Source organism: Halichoeres trimaculatus, unplaced genomic scaffold (genome assembly GCF_033239565.1).
Source record: "Halichoeres trimaculatus isolate MK-OKI-2021-1 unplaced genomic scaffold, fHalTri1.1 fHalTri1_scaffold_9, whole genome shotgun sequence".
Taxonomy (NCBI): Eukaryota; Metazoa; Chordata; class Actinopteri; order Labriformes; family Labridae; genus Halichoeres; species Halichoeres trimaculatus.
Genome location: NW_027437188.1, coordinates 33228563 through 33244031, shown reverse-complemented (window position 1 = coordinate 33244031; position 15469 = coordinate 33228563). Strand labels below are relative to the sequence as shown.

The 15469-nt window shown below is 39.0% G+C and overlaps 1 long non-coding RNA gene across 1 annotated transcript in view; it reads left to right on the top strand.

Annotated features, from left to right (window-relative positions):
- Positions 1-12844: 12844 nt before the first annotated feature.
- Positions 12845-15469, top strand: part of LOC141797477 (uncharacterized) — an 83714-nt gene continuing 81089 nt past the window's right edge. Inside the window, exon 1 of the long non-coding RNA XR_012599080.1 lies at positions 12845-13109. This is a non-coding gene — a long non-coding RNA (uncharacterized LOC141797477). The remainder of the gene's footprint in view (positions 13110-15469) is intronic.

Genomic DNA, 15469 nt, shown 5'->3' with positions numbered 1-15469 from the left:
GGAGAGAGACGCCTCCACTGAGACGCGATTGGCCGAGGAGCCGTTTCTCTGGCCGTACGGAGAGGACGCAGATATATTCGCCCGGCCGGGTCACGTGACGCAGAGGAAGAGATGCGGCGGCGGGTTTTCTCTCCACTACAGTCGCGGCAAATGCAATTATGGCCGTACGGGAGCCCTGAAGGTCCCGCTGCGGCTGTTTGGAGGTCTCTAGCTGTCTGTCAGGAGGCCCAGGAGGTCTGCAGGAGAGCTCACCCACTCTGTGCTTGATTTGAGTGAAATATCAGATATTTTGCAAAAGTGGATTTAAGTTGTGAGAGTTTCAGGAGCCTGGGTTTGAAAAAAAGTGGCAGAAATTTGGAAAAATCCAGAGCATGTTTCTTAAAAACTTCTGGTGGATTTAAAAATTCTGAATCTGCAATCTTAAATTTGAAAAAAAATTGTTTCACCTGAACGCCACCTGACTCTCAGGCTGGCATACAGGCCCGCTCAGACTCTACCTGCACCAAAAATCCCCAAAGTGGCATGTTTGGAGTGTAGCATGAGCGTAACGCAGCTCTGACACTGATAGCAGAGGAAGCATGGAGCCTGAGCACCCGGCCTGCCTCACCTGTCCTCTCATCTGTGTGTGTGTCTGTGTGTGTGTGTGTCTGTGCGTGAGACCCACCTGTGTGTGCTGCTCCTGACATCTCTGCGTCGCTCCGCCTGGATCTGAAGAGGGATCCTCCAGCACTGTGAGCTGTCTGAGAGAGCTATACCCGCCTCAGTCTTTCCCTCTCTCTCTCACACACACATACACACACACACACGCGCGCACACACTCACACATTTGGCATATCCTCACACTCACTCAAACAGACACGCAAATACAACCTACTGCCTCTCTGCTGCTCTGTCCAGTGCCGTACAGATGCGGTGCGCCCTCAGTGCCTCCTGTAGCTTGTAGTCAAGGTGACATTGTGCTGCCTGTGCACACACACACACACACATACACACATACACAGGCACAGAGAGCAGCTATCTCACACTATTTCACATCGCCATGAGAAACGCACCGGTGAGCCAGGCTCCTGCTCTTGAAATACGTGGCAAATCCGAGGCAGATGAACGTGGAGCTGCAGACGGATTCTGCAGCAGGGAGAGCACGCAGCGCTCACAGGGACAAAGGGCCTGCACGCACAGCCTGATTGTATGAAGTGTGTTTAGATGGACGCATGCATTTTCACATTTGGAGTGGGGACTGAGCGTGTCGACGGGTCCCACACAGCCAGAGTGTCCACACGGCTTCTGCAGCTGCATATGGAAAAAGTGAAGTAGCCCCATAAAGCTCAACCCGGCAGCATTCTTCAGTTTTTATTAGCCTGAGCTACACCAGCAGATGTTTGGGTGATGGTTTTCAGAGATTTGGTTATGCAAACTCCTGTTTGACTTTAGACACTGACCCTGAACACTTACAGCAGCTTTTCGAGTTTACCACAAGTCACCCTGAACGCCACACTGAGTTTAGAGGAAGCAAAGTTACTGTAATAACTCAGTTTTTCCCACTATGACATAATCTGGGAGCAGAAGCTGCGCTCCAGCCAGCAGCAAATGTTGTCCAGAGTTCCACGCACATTTTACTCTCATGGATTCAGTTAGGAAGAGCAGATTTTCCACTGATTTTCAACTTGGAAAGATGGTCTGGAATTCTGGATGACGTGACTGAAAATGTTTGGTACTGGCTCAAGAGAGAAGAAGAAGAAGCAGAGAGATACGAGCCAGCTGGAGTGTCAGATCCCAGACCTCTAGGACTGTAAAACGCTGCTCAGATCTGACCCTCGGCACCAAATGAGAAAAACATCAGAGCAGAAAAATGTGATGCTAACAGGTAAGAGTTAGGTCTGATTAAAAAAGGGAAAACATTTGCTTCGTATATTCTACGCTCCCTTGATGCGAATAAAAACAGCATAAATCTGGTGGAATGAGTTATCTCAGGGAGCAAGGTCGTCCCTGTCTCAGCAGGTGTGCCCGCCTCACACCTGTTCTCCCTGCAGGTTTCTGTACTGTACACACAGTCTTCTGCTCCTTCTCTGGGTCAAGGCTGCAGCAGAGAAATGGATATTCAGGATGTAGAATCAGCTGTGTCCAGCCCAGATGTTGGACCTCTGCTGCCCCCTGATGGTTTGAGTGAAGAACAGCATTTAGGGTGTAAAAATGTGCATCTTCCCTCCACATTCTCATACATTTATTTTGGTGTTTGCCATTCAGGAATGAGCAAACAAGACCATAATTAAAGTGTCTTCTTAAATATTAGCCTATGACTGTTATACTCGCTTTGGTATGTTGATCCTCCATTTGCCAACTTTCTAGTATCAAAAGCAGCAGAGTAATGGCTCACAATGAAACCAATCATTTTCTAAATTATGTGTAAATTTTCTTTCTTTGTCAAAGTCACAAAGTGCCACTACATTAAAGTGATACTCCGGGATGGAACAAGTTGGGTCCTATCACAAGGTTTAGGGCAGAAATTACCCCTACAGCAGTGTTTCTGTGCAGCAGAAGCCCAGAGCGCTCACACCAAACACCCCCTCCCTGCTCCTCTGCAGGTTTCCTCTGCACTCAGATGGGGCCATATTTTACTTGACCAAAAACACAAATAAACAGACTCCCACCGAAAAAATGTGATATGGGTCTGCATTCACGCTTTATTTAGAGAATTTTCAGCGCGTTACTTTCACACAAAATACAGCTAAATAAGGCTCTAGTTCTCATCGTGTCTCTTCGTCCTGGCAGACTACCTGCGTTTGTTTATATCTGGCACGCCGCGCGCGGAATGATACACTAAGCGGCGAGCGCCTCGTAGCCAGCTGTGGCTCTGCAGCGGAGGTAGCGCCGTTTTATGACACATAAGAAGTAACCGTTTAAAAATAGAGGTCGACCGATATGGGTTTTTTCGGGGCCGATGCCGATGCTTTCCAAATTTGGGCAGCCGATGCCGATATGCATAGCCGATTTTTCCAATTTGATATTCAGGCCGATTGTTAAATAAATATAAATTTATCACATTTTTGTGAAACACAGCAATTTCTGAGCAACTAAAAGAAATCTATTACAACAAGTCGTGTCCCTCTGAACATTTATTCAGCTTTCAAAACAATGAAATATTTTGTCTGCGTAAACACACAATGTAACAAGCAGTAGTAAACATTCACACTCTTCTTAAGATGTCAAAAAAGAAATTTAAACTTATTAATATAATTTGAACAAAAGTATGTAATGTATCCAAGTGGTTCCACAAGTTTGAGGTGCTCATCTTTTTTGTGCCTGATCAAAAATTGCGTCATATTATACAACGGACCAAAAATCGGCTTTTTAAAAGAAAATACGGCCGATGGCCGATATAGACAAATGTCCAAATATCGGCCTGATATATCAGCCGGCCGTTATATCGGTCTACCTCTATTTAAAAATATATGCCGCTACGTATCGACACGGCCTAAACCAACTTGATCCTGGAGGGTGGAGCTACAACACTGCAGACCGTTGATTGGTGGAAAGAATCCCCACTTCTTGTGTTACAGTGGCTGTATTTCTCCTGGCAGCACAGGAGAAAGTTTTGTTTTTCTGAAACAAAACTTGATTGAACTTTTTAACAAAGAGCCAAATTGAAATTAAAAAAGGAGAATTTCTAGATGTCTCCCATCGCTGAACTTTGTTTACTGTCGTGTTTTATTTCTTTGTTGGATTTATTAGTGTCGTGCTGCTACAGCGTGACGCTATCATGTAACTGTACATGTGATGTCTACATTTTTTTAATTTTTTAATAACTTCGCAAAAATTTGGGGAAAAAAATCACAAAATATGCTAAAAATTCCAAAAAAATTTAAATCTTGAAATTTCGAAAAATTTGCAGAAGAATTCAAATAATTTTCACATTTAAAAAATTTGCAACATTAAAAAAATTGAAAATTTCAAAAATATTTGAAAAAAAAAATCAAAATTGGAAAAATTCTAAAAATTAGAAAAAATATATCTTTCTAAAATTTGGAAACAACTGATCTTCAAAAACTTTCATTTTTAAAATATTTTTGCTCAATGATTAAATTTGTCAGACAAATGAAGTTTTTTAGAGTAGTGAATTAATTACCCTGTTTTTATTTTAATTTATTTATTAATTCATTTTGAATGTGCATTAAACATAAAACTTTGTTTTCTCCCATTGCTGAACTTTGTTCTCTGTAGCGTCTTATTTCTTCGTTAGATTTATTAGCGGGGTACACAGTGTGTCGAGCTGCTACAGCGTCACCCTATTTTGTAACTGATGCAACTATCATCCAGCTTAAACGCCGCCTACCACAAGGGGGCACGGTTGGCTGTGAAAACACAAACAAGACCAGGCTCAACAGAGCCAAGCCGGACCAAACCTGGAAACGGGGCTTGGTCATTTTCACAAAATCTAATCAGATGTGTCCTCTCTGGTAAAAGTTTTGACACCCCTGCTGTGGAGAATCAATGTAAGGTTTTCTGCTTTAGCCTCAACTTCTAACTTGCAACATCAGCTCATTTTAAAACCACATTATTGAGCATTCATCCCTCAAACTTTCTTTCACTCTGAGACAGAAAAGCAGTTACGTGTACACGCTCACATCTCGTCCATGTTTCGACCAATCACCAGCCCTGAACAAAAAGAGGCTCCTTCCACCCACAGCCCACTTTGTCCCCTTCTGGTCCCACTTCTGCATAATTGTCCTCTCCCTCAGTTTCATCCACGGATCAATAGAGAAAAGTCGATGCTGAGGGGGAGCCGGACCACTCAGTGAGATTGGACGAAGAGATTTGGTGTTTCTCTTTAGTTTGTGGTGGCTGACGTCACTCCCTACAACATGCCTGAGCTGAGATTTACAACCAACTCTAACAAGACACGACACAAACTGTGTGTCATTTATAAAAGCTTCATCTGGGATGACTGTTTTCAGATATGAAGTGAGGAGCTGATGATTATTAATGAGTCAGAAATAGAAGGGTTGGAGTCGTACTTTGGGAAGTTTGCCTTCTTTAAAGATGTGATTCATACTTTCAAAATCCTTCCTGATTGTATTCAAATCAAACCGTAATGTGTTGCTGCTTTAATGGATTTAAGAGACTTTCTTACTTTTGTCTTTCTAAAAACAAAAACACACTAAATCCTGATAAAACACTCAGAATAGGGGGATAAACTCATGCTCCAGCTTGTATGAAAGTGTGAGTGTGGGGGGTCTGCGCGTCAACGCCACTGCTGCAGCTTTACGAGATCTCACATAAATCCACTTTTCCGTCTGCACGCCGTCTTTAAAATGCACACACACTCACACACACGCCTGAGGAAGGTGTTTCTCTACTTTACACACCAATCCTGAAGCAGTTAGAGCAACATTTTACTGAACATCACGGTCGATTTTTACTTGAAGCCACTCAAGTTGAAGCAGTGGGTAAATCATTTTCTGCTGCTTCTGTAAACTTTCTGTGACAAAGGTGATTTAAGATGTTCCTCTTGACTCAATAAAAAGTCACAAAGAAATTAAAACTTGTCGATTTACACTGACATTGGAAAGTAAAGAATGTATTTGTGTATCAAATGACTTTTCCATCTCTAAATCTGACAGAAACATCTTCTCAGGGTGGAGTCTGCTGAATCATTTTCACAGCAGCCTCTAAAAAACTTCTGGATGATTTTCACCAACATTAACAGAAAATCAACAACAGCTGAGAGGCTACAGCAGCAATCCTGCGAGGAGAATAAGAAAATCTGCCCAGTCTTTCTACACTCAGAGGGATCCAGTATGGTCAGTAATCGTCCGACTGTCTCTGGAGTCACCACCACAGCTTGAAAGCACATCAGATGCATTATCTGATATCCATGAAGCATGCTGTATCTGTTCTGAAGATCTGCTTCAGTGGATCAGAGTCTGTTTTAAATCTCAACAACTTCAAAGGCCTAAAGAGCCTCTACAAAGCCAACCAACTAAAACTAGCATAATACACTCATATCTTCTAATGTCTGAGAGCCAAGGCTGAATAAAATGTATGATTTAAGCAGCTGAAGGATGTTTGCTTCCTTCGTGGTCGTGATGTGCTGTTGAAACTGTACAGTAGGTGTGTGTGTCTTTGACTCTTTAACTTTCTCTTTGTAAACGCGAGGGATATTAAGTCTATTTAACCTTTAATGAAGAAAAACAGAGCATTTACTTTGTTTTTAATAAATTTTCTTGCCATTGGATATTTTTATCAACAGATATTTTCTCACAAATAAAAGCAAAGAGCTTCCTTAAAATCATAACGGGATGGGTTCCTTTCACATTTGAAACAATATGGTACGGATGCTCGGAACCTGGAAATCGGTATCGGTACTTTAGTGTGTTCTTATGTGGTAATAAATGGAAATTTATTTAATTAAAAATTCTCAAAGTTTCTTAACTTAACAAATTTATTCTTCAATATATAAACTTGCAATGCTGTGTTCAAGTCCAGCATGGAAAATTGCCTACTCTTTTACTCTCTCACAGTCACAAGGATGTGTTTAGGTACCTAAACATGGTACCTTTTGATTTTATGTGAATCATTTCCCAGTACTACGGGTGGAATTCGGTCAGTACCTATACAAGAACTAGGGATCGGTACCTTTCACATTTGAAACAATTTGGTACCGAAGCTTGGTACCAGGGAATCGGTATCGGTATTTAATGGTACCAATTTTCGGTACTTTTTTGTGTTTATGTGGTTAAAAAAATATCAATTTGTTTAATAATACTTTTTTTTTCTTTTCAATTTAACAAAATTATTCTTCAATATATAACTTTACAATGCTGTGTTCATGCACAGCATGCAAATCACCTAATCTTTCACTCTCTCACAGTCACATTGATGCATTTTGGTACCTAAAAATGGTACCTTTTGATTTTAAGTGAATCGGTGCCCGATACTACAGATGGAATTTGGTTGTTACCTATAAAAGTACCTAATTCAATACCCATCCCTTTAACTTAACATCTCATTTTATTTATAGTGTCTAACTCAATTGCGATCATAGATCTACTTTATGCCTTTGAACATAAATACTTTTACTAGGAATAGACCGATTATGGGCCGTCCCAATTTTGGAAAACTTTATTTTCAGTAGAAAACTTAAGCTATTTGTTCCTTAAAGTTTTTATCTAACTTTATAAAATATGCTGCTGAGCCTGGGAGCTGTTTAGTAAACATATGCTTGAAGGCATTTGAATGCAGTGAAGTGTTAGAGTTTGTATTGTTCCAAATTTGTACGCAAATATTTTCACTTTGACTGAAACTTAATATCAGCTTTAAATATGGGTTATCAGCCTCCTCGCCTACTAGTAATCGGTATTGGCCCTAAAAAATTCATATGCAGTCTGTTTGTTTATTCTCCACTCATCTAAAGAGCTGCATGTGAATTCACTACAAACGCGTTTCTCTGATAGCACTATACCAATGAAACATTCACTCATACCACAGAAGACCAACAGGTCCTTCAGTCACAGTTCAAACGGTCTCTTCAGCGTGAGCTCAAAGGGACTGAAAACAAAGTAAAAGCAGGAGATGAAGGAGTCTTTACACTCTTCAGACACCAGATGGTGCTCTCGTCACAGTTTCTAAACATCATGAATTCAAAACTGCACAAGTAAAACCCTAAACCAGGTCCAAAGTCAGACCTGGGAGCCAAACATGGCATATTCTCAACATTTTGGGTACCTTTCACATTTCACACAATACGGTACTGGTGCCTGGTACCTGGCGATCAGTATCAGTGCCAATTTTTGGTACTTCTATGTGTGTTTATGTGGTAACAAATATTAATTTGTTTTATAAAAAAATCTTAATTTTTTTAGTCAACATTTTTATTTCTTAATAAACAAACTTGCAATGCTGTGTTCATGTCCTGCATGGTAAGTCTCCCACTCTTCAACTTCCTCAATCACAAGGATGAGTTTAGGTACCAAAACATGGTATCGTTTGATTCTACATGACTCGGTATTTGGTACCACAGACTGAACTCAGTCAGTACCAAAAAAATTACCTTATTCGGTACCCATCTATAGTTGAGCTGAACAATTAATCAAATTTAAACCGACATTGCAATGTAACAGAGTGCAATTTTCAAATCGCAAAGGCTGCAATTCAAAAGAATTAAAATAGGCATTTTAAAGTGCATAACTTTAGTTTGTTTTTTGTTACTGATGAGAGATCAGTAAGATTTTTAGATGATTAATATTTATTTTTATGTTCGAACAGTGTTTCTTTTTTATTTAATAAAAAAGTGCATTCCACATGTTGACATATTTCAGTGGTTGAGCCAGAAATTTGGTCTTATTCACATTTCTGCACTTTATTTGGTGTGATATTCATAGCAGAGAGGATTCATATTTATTTTCTAAGTTATTGTTTAGGCCTGTTGTACCTGTTTATATAGGGTAATTAATGATAATTTTATCACATGTCTACAAGGCTTCAAGTTAAATCAGTTAATATTCTGCTGTGATTGTAATAGTTAAATCAAGATGTGTCAATTGTATCAATTCATGATTCAGTTCATCTCATTTCACCAAAACACGTAGATCTGGCCTACAGGAAAGACTTGTTTATTTGTTGATAGTATCCTTTGTTGTGTTGGTCATACTATAGAACAGTTTGTTGCGTGTTTTCAGTGATATTATATTGGTCCAAAAAATTGCAATTACATTATTTTCAAAAATAGCTCAGCCTTAATACCTAGAGTTTTCTAATATTTATGCAGCACTTAACAGAAAATGGACCACTTACCAACTGGTACACCAGAGGAACAGGTGAGGTTAGATTTAATAAGTGTAATGATGAAACAAGGAGGTTTGAGCACACTTTAAGACTGACTTGTACTGAATAGTTATCAAATAAAGCGCTCAGATGTTACTTTCATGAGCTCAAACATTATCTTTCTGAATGATCTAATCTGAATGTTCTCCTAAAGTCTATAATCCCATCTATGAGTAATCAGATCACTATCATTAGACTATCATAAACTCCTTTAACGCCTTTACATAAATGCCGTTTGATGTGATGCAGTGGAACAGCCTGTCAGCGATCTTATACAGGAAATGCAAACATGGCGGTCACGTAGATGATATTCTTTTACCACACCAGTTTGTTTGTTCAGCATCGGCTCAGCCTGGGTACCGTGAGAACGTTTGGTCTTTATGCTTCAGCTCAGAAACTGATAGAAAAACAGAAACATGTCTCCTGTTGAGCAAGGCGCTTATGCCTTAATATTCAAGTTTTATGATAAGGATAAAATAAAGATGTTGCATTTTAGATTACAAATGATTTACTGACAGAATAAAGAATAACATGACAAAACTATCATCTTCTTTATACTAGTTTCATATAATTTAATCCATAAAACTTTTTTTTTCATTATCTAAAAATGGAAAATGCTGACAGAGCGAGATGGAGAGAGCAAATTTACTAAAATAAATTTTTTGATGGAGTGATGGAAATATCTCTGAATGAGCCATAACATCCAGAAACACGAGACTGCAAAGCATCATGGGGCATAAGAAGATCTTAATATGACTTTCTGAAAATAATCCTGGTTGTTGGTTTAGTGATGAGATAACTGACTGGAAAATAAACTGAACCTGGGCTCAGCAGAACGCTTGAACTCTGACTGAAGAGGAATACGAAAAGAGGAGATTTGTTTGTAAACACAGAGAGGATGAGATTTGAGCTCGCCTCGTCGCACATGATCCGGTCTGTTTGTTTTTTAGAGCGATGCTGTTTACTCTGGATTTTCCCCTCTGTGCACACATGGTTTACAGCGTTTGGGTCGGAGACATTCCTGCTGATCCTTCTGCTCATAAACAAAATTCACAGCTCTGTAAGCGTAAAACATCCTGGGGGTTCCCTCTGCTCTGGGCTGAATGTTTTTAACGTTGAAACACAGAACATGGAAGAAAACTATCCTGAATTTAAGATATTAAGTCAGGCAGAGTCTGTGTGACCCCCTACGAGTATTGATTGGTCAAAGCATGTAAAACAACACTCCACTCCTGATATTTCACAGGTTCTTAAAATTTCCTGTGATGATTTCTGAGGGAATCCAGCGACTTGATCATTCAAAATCTGTGTTCTTACTTTCAATGAAGGAGAAACCAATCAAATACCTGAAGGAATCTGAGCAATAAGACAATGGGACACTATAACCAGAATCGCACATAGCAAAAACTGCAATCCAATGAAGAGTTTAAGTCTTATTTTTAGTAAAAATTACAATGTTAAATTAAGCCACACTCACCTGAAAAGTAAGAAAAAATGTCTGATTCAAGATATCTGACGCTTGAATTGCTGGTTAAGAGTCAAAAATCTGCCAAGTGGGTTGGACAAATGTACTTGTTGAGTTTCTTGTATTAAGACATTTGTTTGTTTTTGAGAAACTTGACAGGCAATAATTTTGCTGTTATACTCTTTGGGAGCAATTAAGGCACCATTTTTGTCTTTTAAAATTTTGAAACAAGACATTTTTCTGGACTTTTCGGGTGAATGTGGCTCATATTAAGTCTAATTGTCTATTTCTACTCAAAATAAGACATAAAAACTTGCTGAGATTTCAGTTTTTGAGCCAGTTTTCAGCCAGCAGCCAAAGCTGAAACAACCTCTGGATCCAAGAAACTGCTCCCTCTAGTGGTTGCTTCAGTGTCCTGTGTCCCACAGTGTGGACTCCGTTATATCATGAGGAGAAAATAAGGTTTCACAGCCGTCTCAATGCAAACCTCTCCACCAGGATCTACTTAAAGCTGAACTGTGACTCATCTGATGCTTCACCACAAAACAAGGGTGTTTCCACCCCTGACACTGAAGCTCTAAAAACTGACACACCAAAGCAAACTTTACAGAGAGTGTATATGTGCATGTGTATATCAGAGACAGTAGACTGGAGTAAGACTTCACACATTGCAGGATTACATGACTGAATCTCACACAATTAGAAAGCAAATTTTCTCGCAAAATTTTCGTGTTCTATTGGCAGATTTTTTTAAACTTGTTTCAAGCAATTCAGACCTCATTTTTGTCTTTTAATAACTTAAAACAAGACATTTTTCTGGACTGATTGGTTGACTGTAGCTCATGTCAAGTATAACAAGACAATTTTTACTTTAAATAAGACGAAAACACTTGATAATATTTCAGTTTTTTGCAGTTAATGCACTAAAAATGGCTGTTTTGAATTCTTCCAAATCCAGTTTCTTTTGATAATTACTTGAATGTCTGCCCCTTTTTAGTGAAAATCATAATTTCCATCCTGGATATTTTCAATGCAACATGAAGGACTTTAATGACAGCTCTAGTAATAATTAAATCCTGCATCCCAATCACCAATCCTCCAAAACTCTCCCTAAACTTTTCCATGTTTCATCATCTTTCAGTCTCTCTTTCTTCATCCTTATCACAGCTCAATATCTCAGCTCCATTTCCACTCAGAGTCCCTGAACCTCTAACAGGGTCCTCAACTCTTGTCCCTGCCCTGGTTTGTAATCTCAGCCTCGCCCTCACAAAATTCACAGACTCTGCGCTGACGCAGCGGGACTCTCCCTCTGCCACCACCACGGGGACTATCTGTTAACAGGAAGTGGGCTGACTTTACGCTTCAGGGCTTATTTTATTATTTCCTTTCCAGGACCAACCTATCAGAGCAGGAATCACACCCGGGAACAGACCACCAGCTCAGCGGACAGTCGGGAAACATCTGCTTGGGTTAAAGAGGGTGTCGGACACTTTCAAAGTCAAGAAAGAAAAGTGGAGCAGCTGGGACGAGGCTGATGATAGACTGATACGTCAACAAGAGAGGGACACTTGCACAACACAAAAAACTGAACAAAGACCAAACTAGGACTCCCTGAATCCTCTTTAGAGAGTATAAAATGTGTCATTCTCATAAAGCATCCACAAAACTAAATGGTTAAGACTTGAAATACATTTGTATGAGTTTTTAAACAGTTGTTTTTGTTAACTGGACAAGGGATTTTGCTTTAACTTAATTTATGTAAGCAGTTCACGAACAACTAAACCGGTCTGCTGAATGCTCTAGCTTCAGTACAGACAAACTTTACGCCTGCACCAGAGCGGACAAGCAATTACAACAACAATCAAGACTGTATGATTAACAGAAAATCCCTTCCTATATAATTCCAGTATTAACAGAAAATAATAAAAAGAGTAACAGACATGCTACACAAACTGAAATACTAGGAGTAACAAAAGCATCCGCACTAAGTGTTAATCATGCAAAATCAGAATGGGACGTGATTAAAAATACATGTCCTCTGAAGCGAAAATTGACTTGAGTTTGAATGAAAATGAAGTTATGATAAACTACTATTTGAAAAACAGATTATTTGTAGTTGAAAGTAAATCCACAATACAACAGGTATCAAAGATCCTCGAACAGAGCCTCAGTTTTAAGAAATCATGACGAAGTTGACCAGAAAACCCAGCACTCAACAACCGGCAAAACACAAAATGAAACATGCATTGCTGTACAACAAAGTTTCAAACAAGAACTCTACAAACTTTGCCCACAACTACAAAACAAAAGGTGAACTCGTCTTTGTTGTTGTTTGTAGTTTTTAAACACAGAACGTCTCAATTTTCAGGATATAGCTGCGAGTAAAGCATCTTCTCATCAATAAACCAGCTTTGATCACTTTAACGCAGATTAGCATCATTAGCGTGTCTCTGCAGTACCGGAGTCTTCAGATTCAGGACCGCGTTTCTGGGACCGTTTCTGTTCGTTTCACCGCCACCCAGAGCTGTAGTTCGCTGAAGACCCCCCTTTCCGGTGTTTAACGTGAATTATGTGTAACTGTGTCATTTCGGTATCCAACTTTTAATTCAAACTCTAAACTGCGGTCCTGAAACTCCAACTTCCCGCTCTGCAGACACAAGTTTCGGTTAGCCTACCTGTTCATTCGTCAGGGGTTTATCCGCGAGGTGGTAACTGTGACTTTCTGTGAAATATAAGTGGAATTGAAGGCTGCAGCTAAAATACGAGCTAGCTAAACGGACACGCTACAGGGACGGAGACCGTTAAGGACGTCAGTTGAACGCACGTGAGTGTTATTTGAATATTTAAATTTGGGGGGGGGGGGGGGGGGGCGTGGTCAAACCGTTCGAACGGGTCGTTAAACTGAATGTTGGCTGATTGTACATGTTTTAATCCGGTTCTAATTTTGTAGGAAAGATTAGCCTGAAATCAAACCATTCAAAACAACATTAATTAATCAATTTTTTTTTATTTACTTACTTTTTTAATTCAGAGAGAGACAATTATATGTGCAACCCCTGTTCTTGGTTAGACTTCCATGTTTAAAACGGAAGTTAGAGAGTACCCAGGGGCGTACCTACAATTATGCAAACACAGCCTGGGGCCCAGAGATTTCCAGGGGCCCCCAAAGCATCTCTTAAAAACTGATTTATGAAGTTCTCTTCAATTTAAAGCATTTATTTTTTTTAAATCTTCAAAATACATCAAAAGGCTTAATCTTTCATGACCGTTTTGGGTACTCCCCTCCCTTCTCATTCAATGGGCTATCCCCTGTTACAACGCATGTGCGAAATAGATTCAGGAAGAAAGAGGTAAAAATACTCCTTTTTTTTTTTTTTTTTTTTTTTTTTCGTATTTTCAACCAAGTTGGAAAAACTATGTTGCCCTGAGCTCTGAGATAAACATATAAGACTTTTAGGATTTTAAGGAATTTGTCTAGCCCAGGAAATCGGATATTTTTCTCAAAATCAAACTTTTTGAGTAGATGATAAATATTATTGTATTTTTTTTTAAATAAAAAACTCGCTGGACAGGGGGTCATATAAAAATACAGTAACTGTAATATAATAGTAACAAAAAGTACAATAACTGTAAATATCCCCTTTTTAAGTAGATTTTTTCAGTTTTATGTTGTACTTGATATGTACAAGTTTTTTCTTTACTTAATTATTTTTTAAAATATTTACCTATTGTAATGTTTTTACTTCATACTTTCTTGTTTGCTACTGTAACTCTGTAAAATCCCCACTGTGGGACATTAGATGTCAATTTCAAAGATTTAATGATAATTCAAGGATTTCAAATCCAGGACAAAGCGGCTTACATTACGTATTATCTTTTTCAAAATCAAACTAAAGTACAGAACTTGAGGAAATGCATTTAGTTGCGTTATGTTACCATGTAAAGATTAGCACTGTCTCATACCTTGATTCTCAGAAAGAGACAGTGGACCCAGGGAAGGCCAGTCTAGCTCTGAGGAAGATGAGTTACAAGAACATGGAGGGCCCCATTGACTGGGTTTGCCGTGGGCCCCCAAACGACTAAATACGCCCCAACATGAAAAAATACACAAAAGGCTCAATCTACCATAAAAGCAAGGGCTTCAACCAACATGGACATCAGTGTAGATTATAAAATTGTTTTATTTTGTGCAACCCATCATCATAAATGTGTTACAGTTGCATATTTCATCCATTGTTGTAAAATTATGAATAAAAACAGAAGTTAGATTTTGTGTGAAACTATGCAAACAGATAATTTTTCACCAATTTTTCACGCTTTTGTTTAAGACCTCTGACGTGACTAAGCCAGGATAATGTATCAGTGACGCCAGATTAATGTAGGTAACACAGCATTTGCACTCATTTTCTTCTATTGTGTCTGTTTTTGTATTTTCCTATTAGTGTATCACCACAGTAGGGGGTCACCCATTTCCAGAAGTGCTTATTTTAGGGCTGAAAAGTTTGGGGATCCTCGGCCTACAGAAACATAACAAGGAGGCTGCTTTTTTTGATGCTATGTACTCAACTTAAATGTAGATTATTTGGATGAAAAAGCATGTAATTTACAAATTAGCTGAATTAAATGATACAAAAAAGTCCTAGAAATTCACTTCCTGGACCATCAGGGCCCATTTCTTCATGATCATATGTTTATTCTCTTTCCCACACTGAACAGTGGTTGTGAACTGCTCTATCATGTGATGTTAAATGTGTTTCCAGGTCACAGTGTTTGAGATAATGATATAACTGTCACGAGAAGCCCAATCAACAATGTATTCATTCATTTTCACATAAAGGAAGGTTTGTTTTTCACCTCCACTCCTTCACCAGAAATTCAAGGAACAATTGGACATGAAGTACTTGCAAACAGAAGCTTAAAATGTGACTCAGGAGCAGGTAAAACTCAGATAACAAGGAGAAAAATACGCTCTGGGAATTTCCTTGAGTGGGAAACTGAGGATGAAGAATATTTATAAATTGACCTTCTCCATTGTATGAATTTGTTACAACATCATGACTTGTTGGGGTGTAAAGTTCAGTTTATTTTAAGAAAGTTTTGACCTCCTATGAGCAGAAAATGTGTCCCTAATTAATCACCAGTATCGTGCTTCTATAGCACAGCGTGTCCTTAATTTTCCAGGGT